The sequence below is a fragment of the Chelonoidis abingdonii genome, chromosome 11 (assembly GCF_003597395.2).
Source record: "Chelonoidis abingdonii isolate Lonesome George chromosome 11, CheloAbing_2.0, whole genome shotgun sequence".
Taxonomy (NCBI): domain Eukaryota; kingdom Metazoa; phylum Chordata; order Testudines; family Testudinidae; genus Chelonoidis; species Chelonoidis abingdonii.
This window is the reverse complement of record NC_133779.1, coordinates 55,230,462-55,243,184: the sequence shown is the minus strand read 5'-3', so window position 1 is coordinate 55,243,184 and position 12,723 is coordinate 55,230,462.

The following is a 12,723-nucleotide window of genomic DNA, read 5'->3' as shown; positions in this document are numbered from 1 at the left end:
GATATTAGGAAAAACTTTTTCACTAGGAAGGTGGTGAAGCATTGGAATGGGTTACCTAAGGAGTTGGTGGAATCTCCTTCCTTAGAGGTTTTTAAGGTCAGGTTTGACAAAGCCCTGGCTGGGATGATTTAGTTGGGACTGGTCCTGCTTTGAGCAGGGGGTTGGACTAGATGACCTCCTGAAGTCCCTTCCAACCCCGATATTCTATGATTCTAAGGCAGAGACTTTGCATGTCACTGTGTGGTTTGTGGGTTTATGTTACACAGATGGAGAAATCCACGTTAATTTATTCCCACGTTACTCTCTGGTTGGCTTATTCACTGGGAATAGCATTAGTTAGGGATTTGGTCAGAGGCATAGCTATGCAAGTGTGTGAGGAGGTCACACCCCCACTCACATTTGTTGGCACATCCATGACTGTCCTGACACACAGAGCAGCAAAGAGACCTGTGGCACCTTATAGACTAACAGACGTATTGGAGCATGAGCTTTCGTGGGTGAATACCCACTTCATCTGACAAAGTGGATATTCACCCACAAAAGCTCATGCTCCAATATGTCTGTTAGTCTGTAAGGTGCCACAGGACTCTTTGCTGCTTTTACAGATCCAGACTAACATGGCTACCCCTCTGATACCTAACTCACAGAGAAATCCTCCAATCACAGAGGGTAACCAAATGAAAATGAATAGAATTGCCCAGTTCAGGTGTTGTGTAGACCAACACTTGTTGTCATTTGTAGAATCACTGTCCAGGTAAGAAGAGTGAAGACCTGTTTCAGGTGTGTGTGCCCTGCTCCTCTGCACACAGCACTGACACACAAACATTGTAGATGAGGGAGCATAGGCAAAGGGATCCAGCACTATCCAGGTTTTTATAATGGTGGGTGGATCATTCAGAACTTTGTACAGACTCGACTCCTCATCCTCCCGTCCTTATTTAATGGGCGGCCCTGGATCAGCTCTCCGACCTGTTCTCTACTGCTGAATTCCCTGCCTGGCCATCACCTTGTCTTCCTCAGCTTTGCTCACCTGTCCCTTCTTCCTCACCTACTGCCCAGTCCTACCATGTCTTCCACTCAATCCACATCCATGACTCCTCCTCTGCACTAAGCTCCTCCTTCCTGACTTAGAATAATAGAATCTTAGAATATCAGGGTTGGAAGGGACTTCAGGAGGTCATCTAGTCCAACCCCCTGCTCAAAGCAGAACCAACACCAACTAAATCATCCCAGCCAGGGCTTCGTCAAGCCTGACCTTAAAAACCTCTAAGGAAGGAGATTCCTTGCTCTGCAATTAGGGTCTTTGAAAAGTCACTGGTAGTCTAGGTGATCAACAGTCTCCTTTCACTTGTAAAATCATTAACACAGAAGGATTCTCCCAACCCCTCAAATGTTGGCATTAGTTTTGCCCCTGATTTTGGTTTTCTCTGTTTGTGAAACATCTGCAGTTTCCCTGATTCCTTCCTTGGACTTCCTTCCTCGGACTTGCTGAAGAGTTTGGACAAATCATTTTCTGACAATGAGCTCCTTAGAAACAGTTCATGCTGAGAATTCAGTATCCATTTTTTGTTTTGTGCGATTGGCCATCCAAGTCACATGGATTTTGCTCAAGCTTTCTGATTGGATGACTAAAACCTTTTAAACTGGAGGATAGTGAATGGGAGTAATGCACTTTCTGGTACCAATTTTCACCCAAATCATCATTTGTTATAAGGATGAGATTATGAAACATGATTGCAAAGACCCAGTGGTGTCCAGACATCCATAAGTACGGTAACCCCACAACACTACTGAGTCGGACTGGGCTCCACAGACGAGGACTTGTGTATTTTCACCACCACTATAGGTACAGCTAGGATTTCTTCAGCAGCATAGAAGAATCTCATATCCAGCAGTTTACTATCCAGAGCTTCAAATCTAAAATGTCATCTTTACGTAGACCAAACCATTTAACCAACAGCTGATTGCACTCTCTAAAACTTCTGGGTGATGCTCCAGCTCCAAGAGGAAATAGCTGAGTTTTCCAAATCTGATGTTTCCCTCCCCATGACTAAAGGATTTTGCAATCTGCTCCGATTTTTTAAACATCCTCAGGAGTTTGCTCTTTTACATTTGTAATTTTTTGTTAATTCTCATGCCAACTCTTCAGGGAAGGTTTTCAGTTTGATTGGCATAATATATTGTCTTATTTGTAGCTACTTAAATGTATTGTTTTGACATCATGCTTCTTTTTCTATTTAATACATAATTCACTGTGGAAAATTATGGTCTTTTACAGAAATAAAACCATCTCCAGTAATTTCTTATACTTTGATTTTCAAAAGCTTTTTAGAAACAAAAACAGAAGAAATTCACCAATAGGCTGTCATTACAGTTGTTGTGAGAAGGTACACAGAGTTCTGGTGCCCTGGCTAGGACCCCAATGCTGTGCGCACTCTGTCCTAGTAGTGTCCCTAGAAGGAGGTCCCACTTTCTTAGGCTCTGTTTACACTACCACTTATGTCGGTATAACTTATGTCACCAGGCCCTCTCAGAGGTCCAGAGAGACCCAGGCCACTTCCAGCTTTTGAGGCTCCTAGGCATAATAAAAATTAAAAATGATGACACGTGGTCTAATCTTGTGCCATCAGAACCGGTATGTTTTTATTAATATTTATGAACATTTTTAACTCTTTAATATGACACAGTCTATATCTGTTAACCAAAAAATTATGTCTTTTACCAAATCACATCTTTTATTTGCTTAAATGTGTAGCTCTAAGCTGAGAGTGTGTGTCACACCTTGGTCCGATAGGGATGTGCATAAAAACAAGCTGCAAAACTTATCAAGTGCCAAAAAATGAATAAGTGTCTAAACTTGAGGTCTCCTTTGAGCTTGAGGCCAAGGACAAATGATCCTTCTGGCCCCCCCTTCTGATTGGCCCTGTATGTCGCTCAGGGATATGAATAAACCACCCCGGCTGAACAACATAAGTTACACCAACATAAGCACCTATCAGAGGGATAGCCGTATTAGTCTGGATCTGTAAAAGCAGCAGAGAATCCTGTGGCACCTTAAGCCTAACAAGACCGTTTGGGAGCGGAGCGTCGTGGGAATACCCACTTCATCAGACCAGGTCCTCGCGACGAATGGAATCCACCACAAAGCTCACGCCCAAAACTCTGTTGCTATAAGTGCACATAGATCCGCGCATAAGCACCTATGTACAAGCAGAAGGCTTACTGCCTGCGAGCTAGCACACGCTCTTTGGTTGAATTAATTTGTTGGTAAATAAGGCTCCGCCTGTCAGTTCACCACCAACACAGAGATCTCCCACAGCTACAGCTGCACGATGTAAGCTTCTAGTAGACAAGCCCAAGTCGCTCAACGACACAGCGCTCTAAGATAATATAGAGGTAGCTGACCTCCTTAGCGGGTTTCCACAAGAAATTTTTTGTGGCCTCAGAGCGGTGCCTACGGCTGTGGCTTGCTCTGACAGTTTCCTAAATACTCATTTATTAGAGAAAACCAATAAATACGCCATCCCATCAAACTCATGTTTATTGATATTAGGGTTTTTTGCAGCTCAGGACACGTCCGTACGCCCGTATCTGGCCATTAAAATCGATGCTCGGACTCGATATACCGCGCCTACAACGGATAATATCGATCCCTAGCTGCTATATCGATTCCCGGGAACCCAACCAAAACACAAGACCGAATCCGACATGGCGAGCCGCGGACATCGATCCCGCGCGGTGAAGACGGGTGAGTAAATTGATTTTAGATATTCGATTTCAGCTACGCTATTCTCATAGCTGAAATTGCGTATCTAAAATCGATTTCCGCGCGTAGCGTAGACCTGGCCTCAGTAATAAAAATAATGTACAGTTTTCTCTGTTCTTTACTGGACCTAAATAGAATAGAAACAAATAATGTGCTTTGCATGTTTTTGCCCCTTTTTGTTGTTGTTTCTTTTGCTTTTTTGGTTGATATTTTTAAAGATTTGCTAGCTAGTAAGTCTGTTTCTGTGAAAAGTGATATTTGTATTTTGTTAGTACACCTCTACCTTGATATAACACTGTCCTCGGGAGCCAAAAAATCTTACCTTGTTATAGGAGAAAACATGTTATATCAAACTTGCTTTGATCCACCAGAGTGCTCAGCCCTGCCCCTCCATACTGCTTTACCGCATTATATCCGAATTCATGTTATATCGGGTCACGCTGTATCGAGGTAGAGGTGTACTGCTTTTCACAGCACCAGACTTGCTAGATAACAGGGAGGCAGTGAAAAGTGATATTAACAAACATACAAATATCACTTTTCACCACAGACTTACTCAGCCCTGGCAAGTTGGGGGACAAATTAAGCCCTGGGGAGGTGGATAGGGAGGCAGCCTGGGGCCAGGAGCGATGGGACCGGGGGTGAGTCCGGGCACCAGAGCCCTGCAGCTGCACAGCTGGAGACTGGGGCTGGAGGACACAGTGGGGCCCTGGGGCAAAGGGGGGGGCGATGAGCTTGGGGTTGACAGTCACTGACGCACAACTGGGGGCTGGATCGCATGGACGCATGGGTGGAGTCCAAAACACCGCAACTAGGGTTCAGAGCCCACTGCTGCATGGCCAGAACCAGAGAAGGCAGCGGGTGGAGGGGTAAGCCTGGGGCCAGGTCTCACAGCCTGTGGCCAGGGGATGGAGCCTACCACTACATGGCTGGAGCCTGCTGCCCGTCACCCCAGGTCTGGAGCCTGAGCCCCACCGCCTGCCTGCTCCTCCAGTGTTTTTGGCTCCAGAGGGGGCAGGGCCCAACCCGTATTGGCAGCCCTGGACGAGGGGCCACTGCTTTGCTCCGCCCCCCCCCATCACCACCCAGGAGGCTGTGGCCACACGAAAAGCCCCTGGTGGCTGCACTTGAGAAACGCTGTCTTAGGATATGTCTACACTGCAATTAGACACCTGCAGCTGACCTGTGCCTGCTGATTTAGGCTCACAGGGCTTGGGCTAAGGGGCTGTTTAATTGTTGTGTAGACATTTGGAACCCATGTTCTGGGGCCCTCCCACCTCGCAGGATCCTACAGCCTGGGCTCCAGCCCGAGCCAGAACATCTGCACTACAATTAAAAGTCCCAATTGCCACGAATTTTCAAAGATAATGGCCAATGGCCAATAGTTCTGCAGTCACATCAGCCAGCCTCAGTTGAATTTTGTTGCAGCCAGCATGCATGCACTCTGACCCCAGTCTCTCTGTTATAGCCCTGGGTTTGTTCAGGAGCTTGCAGAAACAAATGCTGTCAAGCGATTTCTGTTGCCTCAAGCTGGTGACGTTCACTCCCACTGGAAGGTGTCCCCCTTTCCCAGCTGGAGGGTTGGGCTGCAGGAGTGTTCAGACAGAGGGGGAGGTCCGGCTTCCTCCAATCCACAAAATAGTGGCATTCCTGGCTAGGCCTCCCCCACCATGTAAGTGCCGGTGGGAGCACAGCACTGCCAGCACAGCCTGTGCTACACTGGCCTAGTCAATAGGAGCTTGGTTTGCGACATCAGATTCACCCAGTGGAAATTTGATAATGGGGACTGGATTTTCAGTAGCTAATTTGGGTGCCCTAGAGTCACTCTAGATATTGCTGCAGGCATGTCCAAGATATGCCTGAACATCCATATGCTCCATCCATCCAGGGGCATGAAGTCTAACAAGCTAGATTTGCCAATATATAAGAAAATCCAATAGGATAACCCCTTTTATTGAGTCAAGGGAGTGTTAGCTTGCTAGTTTTAATGCTGGGTTTTGTTCAGGTCAACTTTTAACTTGAACAGTATTTCTCAAATCAGGACACTTGCTTATTCTTAACCAACCAACCAACCATGTATTAATTTATCCAGACCCATATAAATATATAATGAACAATTCACCACTCCAATACCAATTGTGTGTACTGCACACACTAGAAAGACTTGCAAGCAATTATCATAGACTGGAGGAGGGGGTCAGCAATTATAGCAAGGAACAATGCAAATTACCAAGATTTATTATCACATTTACTTATGATCAACAATTCTCAATTCTTTAGTACCTAATACATTTATCACACTTCCAAGTGTGCACTTCGAAGGGTTGTGGGTCCTTCTCTTTCACTAGATTGCTCCAAAAGGGACACATTTAGAGTCTTAAAAGTAATTGCTTAAAACAATTCTTTTCAGTCTCTCTGAAGTCAATTTGCATGGACTTACAAAGGAGTTAAAATCTAAAATACAGTTATTCGAGGTCTCATTAGGGAGTGTAGACTCAGCAAGATAACCTACAGTTATTGATATTAAAGAATAGAAGTGGAATTTAATCTTTGGAATTAAATCTCACTTCTTCTTACCAGCTTAGCCCTGGGATGAGGGAGAGTCCTTTCCACATGGCTGATCCAGGCTTCGGTGGCACTTAGGATTCTGCAGCTTCTTGTGTTCAGTTCAGTCAACTCTCATGAGTATCTGCTGACCTCAGTTGTATATACACTAGTTTTCAGGGCTCCTTGGAGGAAGCCACCCTCTGAATCCTATTGGACGAATGCCAAGTGAGTGGTCAGATTTCCGCTCATAGTTTCTCTGCTGCTTCCATTGGTATCCAGTGGATGGCTCAGGCGTATAATGAATTTATTTAATATTTTTCTTATTGGAGGCTTTTTAAGCCTGATTCATTTCAAAGATTGTATTTCATGATTAGGCCCTACTACTTGTAGGGATCTACCCACCTTTTAAAGCAATTTCTCTTAAAATCGCAAAGTTATACCCTGGTTTATATTCTTTAACATTTCTCCTTCCTTGTGCAAGACAATTCCTATTATGTCTAGAGTGCAACAATTATTTGCAATGAAAACTAACAAAATCCTTATAATCTTCTAAATTTGGAGGATATACTCCATATTCTTTGATTGTACATAAACATTTCATATTATTTAGGACTTAGAACAGAACAAGAGACATTTTTCACACATAAAAGGATGTAGATCAGACAAGGCAAACAAACATGCAGATTCTAATTTGGAGTGACAGACAGATAATTCACAGTATATTTGATTTACAAGAAAACAATGTACAGTTTATAATTTGGGGTGAAAACATGTGGCTTGGATTTCTTGGAGTTCTTTTTAGCTAGATTGGGTGGGAGAAAGAGGATTATACACATGCAAATTATGAGAGATTCTTGCCCAGGTGATTAACAATACCCTCATTTAGCCATTTTAGTTTCTATAGTTGGGGAGGGGAATGCCCAACCTTGGCTGATCTGTGGGTCTTAGAAGAAGTATCTCACAGGATATGAACCATTTTCTGATTGTCTTCAAAGGTGGATCCCATTTTGGAATAAACAAAGGTGGATAGCTTTTCTAATTTTTGAGAGTGACAAGGAATCATTAGTTATTAAACATTCAAGGCATCATCTGTTCCATATATCCCTTATACCAGTGTACCTTGTACATCTACACTGCACAAAAACCCTGCAGCAGTAAGTCTCACAGCCTGGGTCTACAGACTTGGACCTGTGGGGCTCATGCTGCAACTCTAAAAATTACAGTGTAGAAGTTTGTGCTCAAGCTGGAGGTCAGGTTCTGAGGCTACAGTTGCCAGGTGTCCATTTTCTAACTGGAAAGTCTGGTTGAAAAGGGGACCTGGCAGTGTCTGGTCAGATGTACTGACAGGACACCAAAAGTCCAGTTACCGTGGGCTGGGGTGGAGGGTGAGTCATGAAGTTGCACCAGCCCCTGCTCAGCCAGGACTGCCTCCTACCTGCATCTGGTGGGCAGGCAGTCTTCATGGCAGGGGCTGCAGCTTCCAGAGCAGGCGGAGCCAGTTGGGGGTGAGGTGGAGAGGGAGCAGGAGAGGATCTAGCAAGGAGGAAGGGGGAGAGGGAGAGCAGTGAGCAACAGAGGGATGAGAAAGAGGATGTGGGGCCTTGAGGGAAGAGGCAGGGCAGGGGTCCAGTTTTCAGAAAGTTGACAACCCTATCTAAGATCCACTCCCCTCACCAGGTTTCAGTGTCTGAGCAGGAACATCTACACTGCTATTTTTAAAGCCATCGCTCAAGTCCCATGAGCCTGAGGCAGTAGAGCTGGACTCTGAGACTCACTGTCGCAGCTTCTGTTGTGCAGTGTACATACGCCCTTACAGCCCAGGATGAGACCTAATGTGAGGGCAGATTAATGCGGGGGCAGCTGCCTACTGTAGGAGTCTTACATCTTCCCCTTTAGCATCTGGTACTGACCACTGTCAGAGATGGGACACGGGCAAGATGGCCTTCAAGTCTGTCTCAGTCTGCCAAAACCTATGTTCATAAAGTGATGGAGATACGTGCAAAGCCACTGTAAGCAGAAGAATCAGACTCGCTGTCTTTATTTTGGGGCTGCCGCAGTGTAAATCATGTAATTGAGATGAGAGGCCCTGATTCTCCACTGCACAGCACCCTGTGCACTCATTCACACCAGTGGAAAGGGATATAAAGCACAGTCCTGTCAGAATCCCTTTTGTAAATGATGACACATGGTGCAGACCTATGGAGAGTGCTGGCCCTAGAGTGCAGGGCAGAGGCCACTGACCCTCATGGCACAACAATCTGACCCTTTGTAGCTTGTGGGAAGCAAGGCTTGGAGACAGCAGAATAAAGTAGCTTCCTATGGTGACTTTGCTCCCACTTGTGTGGCTTTGCTGAGCTCAGGGAAGCCCAGAAGTTCGATCTTTTCTCAGGCACTGGTGTAAGAGTGTGTAGCTGCATCAGTGCCGGCGGGTCGCCTGGGGTAGGGACAGCATGATTTCTGTGCTGTGGAGGCTGTGTGCTGGAGGTTCCTGAGCTATTTATTGTTGTTTGTTATGTTCTTCCCCCAGCAATGGCAGATGCTTTCAGGCTGAATCACACGGGTTTGTTGTGGTGAGCTCTGCCTCAGCACCTGCTGAGTTCTAACGCTCTCTCCCTACCTGCTGCCTCCGGAGGCAAGCTGTCCCTTGCAGGCTGAGTCAGTGCCTGAAAGCCACTGCTCCCAAGTGTCTGACGGGGGCACTGCTTCCACAGGTATGCACGCAGCATTGCCATGGGAAGTGGCATGTGGGAGAGCCTTTTGGTGGCTTGAAAGATTCCCTGTAAGGCTAAGGGGATGCACTCATAGTGGGCACGGAAATGGAGCTAAGTAGCCTCCTCAGGAGTCTGCAGGGATGGCAGGGAACCTGGCCTGGCTGAGGGTGGGCTGAGAGACACAGTTGGGCTGAGCTGGGGTTAAATGTTCCAAAATATCAAATAACTCAAAGAGAAAATCCTTTGCATGGAGACCCTCACATAAAGCCATGTCTTCTGTCCCCGTATATCAGACACAACCTCACACAGCCCACCACAGAGAGACCCCACTGTGAGAGAAACACCTCTTCACAAAGACCCCACCTCCCTAGGACAGAGCGGGGGAAGTGTTGGGGGAGGGCTTCGAGGGGCTACAGCCACCTCAAAATTTGCCTTAGCCTTCCCCCCTACCCCTGTAGCCACCCCTCTGTACGGATAAGGCCTTTGTCTGCAGTCATATTAAGAAAGCAGACGCCATTAGCTAAGAAGCAAGAAGTCACATCCTCACATTCCATCTAAATTACATTAAAACACTGTAATATCAGGCTGCTCAGAAGATCCTGTCCTAATAGCACCCACTACCACCAGATGAATAAACGGATCTTAAGATGGTTAAAGTAAACATAGTTTGACAGCATCTGTCTGGCAAGAACTCACTTATCAATAGCTGTGGCTATGAAATCCTCATTTCTTTATTGTTTTATCTTTATGGTTCCCACTTCCCTATTGTTTATCTGTCTGGTCTCTGGTTCTTTGATTGTTTCTGTCTGTTACGTAATTAATTTTTCTAGGTGTAAATTAATTAAGGTGGGGGGTATGTTTGGTTAGAGAATTATGTTACAATATTTTAGGATTGGTTTATAAAATTTTAATAAAATGATTGGTTAAGGTACAGTAAGCAGGACTCAAGTTTCACTATATAAACTGGGGTCCAAAAGGAAGTTCTTTGGGAACCAAGTCCAGGACACAGCCCCAAGATCAGAGCTGCCAGACCTCAACACTCTGCCAAAGACACTGTACAGAAACTGGAGTCCCCCAGATGGACCTGATCCTGACTGGCCAGCAGGGAAAAGTTCATGCGTCTTATTGGGAGTGGTGAGCATTGTACATGTAGCGTGTGCATTCTGTTTTAGTGATTATTAATAAATAGAGGTTAAATAGGATATTACTGCATAAAGCTCTTTCACTGGTAAAAGATCCTGTAAACCCACAAAAGATTACAGAGGGGATGGGTGTTTGCTCTCAGTCCAGAGGGAATGGGTATTTGCCTGGAGGCCGGAGGAGTAGAGCCCGGAGCCCACGGAGGGGTAAATAAATTTAAAGGGTTACACCTGAGCCCTAGGAGCACGGTAAGGGTGGGCGCCCCTAGAGTGTGCGAGTAACAGAGAATTTTGCGCAGGTAACACTTCCCAATGCAAAGGTCAACCATTACACAGAATTAAGGGTGGCAGGGTATGGCATTGACATCCTTACTTCTGTGCTGCTGCCGGTGGAGCACCTCCTTCAGAGCTGGGTGCCCAGCCCGCAGCTTCCTCTCTCCGGCCACCCAGCTCTCAAGGCAGCACTGCCATCAGCAGTGGTGCAGAAGTAAGCAGGGCCAGCTCCAGGCACCAGCACAGGAAGCAGGTGCTTGAGGCGGCCAATGGAAAGAGGGGCACGTGCTGGTCTTCAGCGGCAATTCGGCGGCGGGTCCCAGTCCCTCTCGGAGGGAAGGACTAGCCGCCGAATTGCCTCAGAAGAATGAAGCAGTGTGGTAGAGCAGCTACCGAAGTGCTGCCGATTGCGACTTTATCTTTTTTTTTTTCCTCTTCAGCACTTGGGGCGGCAAAAAAGCTGGAGCTGGCCCTGGAAGTAAGCATGACCAGTACAACCATTTAGGCAAACTAGGCGGCTGCACCTAAAAGCCCGCTCAGGCGAGGAGGTGGAGTGGAGGTGAGCTGGGGTGGGGGGGCACGGGGAAGGCTGCCTGCAGTAACGGGGGGGAGTGTGCACAGGGGAACCGTTCCCTCCCCAGATTACCTCCACTCTGCCTCCTGTACTGAGTACACAGCCCCCGCTCTAAGTCTCCTCCAATCGGCGCAGCAAGCCTGGGAGGGGAGGAGAATTAGAGCAGCGCCAGTGTGCTCAGCGGAGGAGAGGTGGGCTGGGCTCCCCGGGCGAGGTTAGCTGCTGTGACGGGTGGTGTTAGCTGCTGTGGTGGGAGGCGGGGTTAGCTTCCATGGTGGCGGATCTTCCCGGGCAGTGTTAGCTGCCTGGTGGGGGGCGGGGTTAGCTTCCATGCAGGGCCTCCCCAGGTGAGGTTAGCTGCCACGGCAGGCAGTGTTAGCTGCCACAGTGGGGGGCGGGGTTAGCTTCTGTTGGGGGGGGCTCCCCAGGCTGGGTTAGCTGCCGCAGTGGGCGGTGTTAGCTGCCGTGGTGGGGGGTGATGTTAGCTGCCGTGGAGGGGAGCAGGGTTAGCTTCCCTTGGGGGGGCTCCCCAGGCCGGGTTAGCAGCCGTGAAGGGCGGACTTGCAAAGGGGGGGTAGCTGCTGCGGGGTGGGGGTTCCCCAGGTGGGGTTAGCTGCCGTGGCAGGGGGGTCCTCAGCTGGGAGGTGTGGGTGGGCATGGTTAGCTGCAACAGGGGGGGCGGTGGGTGGGGTTAGTGGGGGTGGCGCAAGGTGGCACTGGCCCTGGAAGTAAGGGTAGCATGGGGGAGGAGTGGAAGTATGGAAATAACAAGAGAGGGGAGGGAACATGCAGGGAGAGAGATGGAGAGGAGTGTGCATAAGGGAGGGGGAAATCACAGAGGGGGAAGGGGAGCATCACTAGGGGAGGGAGATCACCAGTAGGGGATGGGGAGCATGCATAGAGGCAGAGGATCACAAATAGGGGGAGCATGCATAGGCAAGAGGGAATCACTGGCAGGGAAAAGGGGCATGGTTAGGGGAATGGGGGGCATGGACATTAGGCAGAGCCCCAAACGGAGTGTGGGTGAGGTAGGACTCCGCGATGGGCAGGCACCATGCCAGGAGGCACCATGGCAGAGCAGTAATGTACAGCCCAGTGTGGGGGACTGCACACCATGGGAGAGGCACAGGGATGGGGAGGCCACAGCCAAGTTGGCAGCACAGGGGACACTGCTGATGTGAGTGGGGTGGGCAAGGGCCAGCGCATACCATGAGGGATCTGGTCCCGCCACTATGGCTGTGCAAGGACTGCTAGTGGCAGGCTTGCCTGGCACTGAGATAAGCTGTGCCACGGGGTGGTGGGCAGTGTGAGGTCTGCAGGGCTGATCTTGAGCCACAGGTCCGGAGCCCAGGGCCCTACCCATGAAGAGGCAGCGAGGGGCCAGAACCCTCATGATACACCCAGTGGGAGAGCAGCAGAGATTCAGTGCTCCCATAGGGGTGCCCACAAGAAGTATAGCCCCCCTCCCCAATTTTCTGTCTAGCCTACTTCAGACCCTGTCCTGGGAGAGAGAAACCCCCTCACATTGACACGGTGTATTAATTTAGATGGAATATAGGGGTCAAAGATGTTAACATGATCCAGTCACTGTCCAACATTAAACAGCTATCATAAGCCTTTCTCCCAAATCTGGACCTTAGCGTCCAAAATCTGGGTGCTTAGCATGAACCTCCAAGCTTAATTACCAGCTTGGATCTTATCTCGCTGCCACCA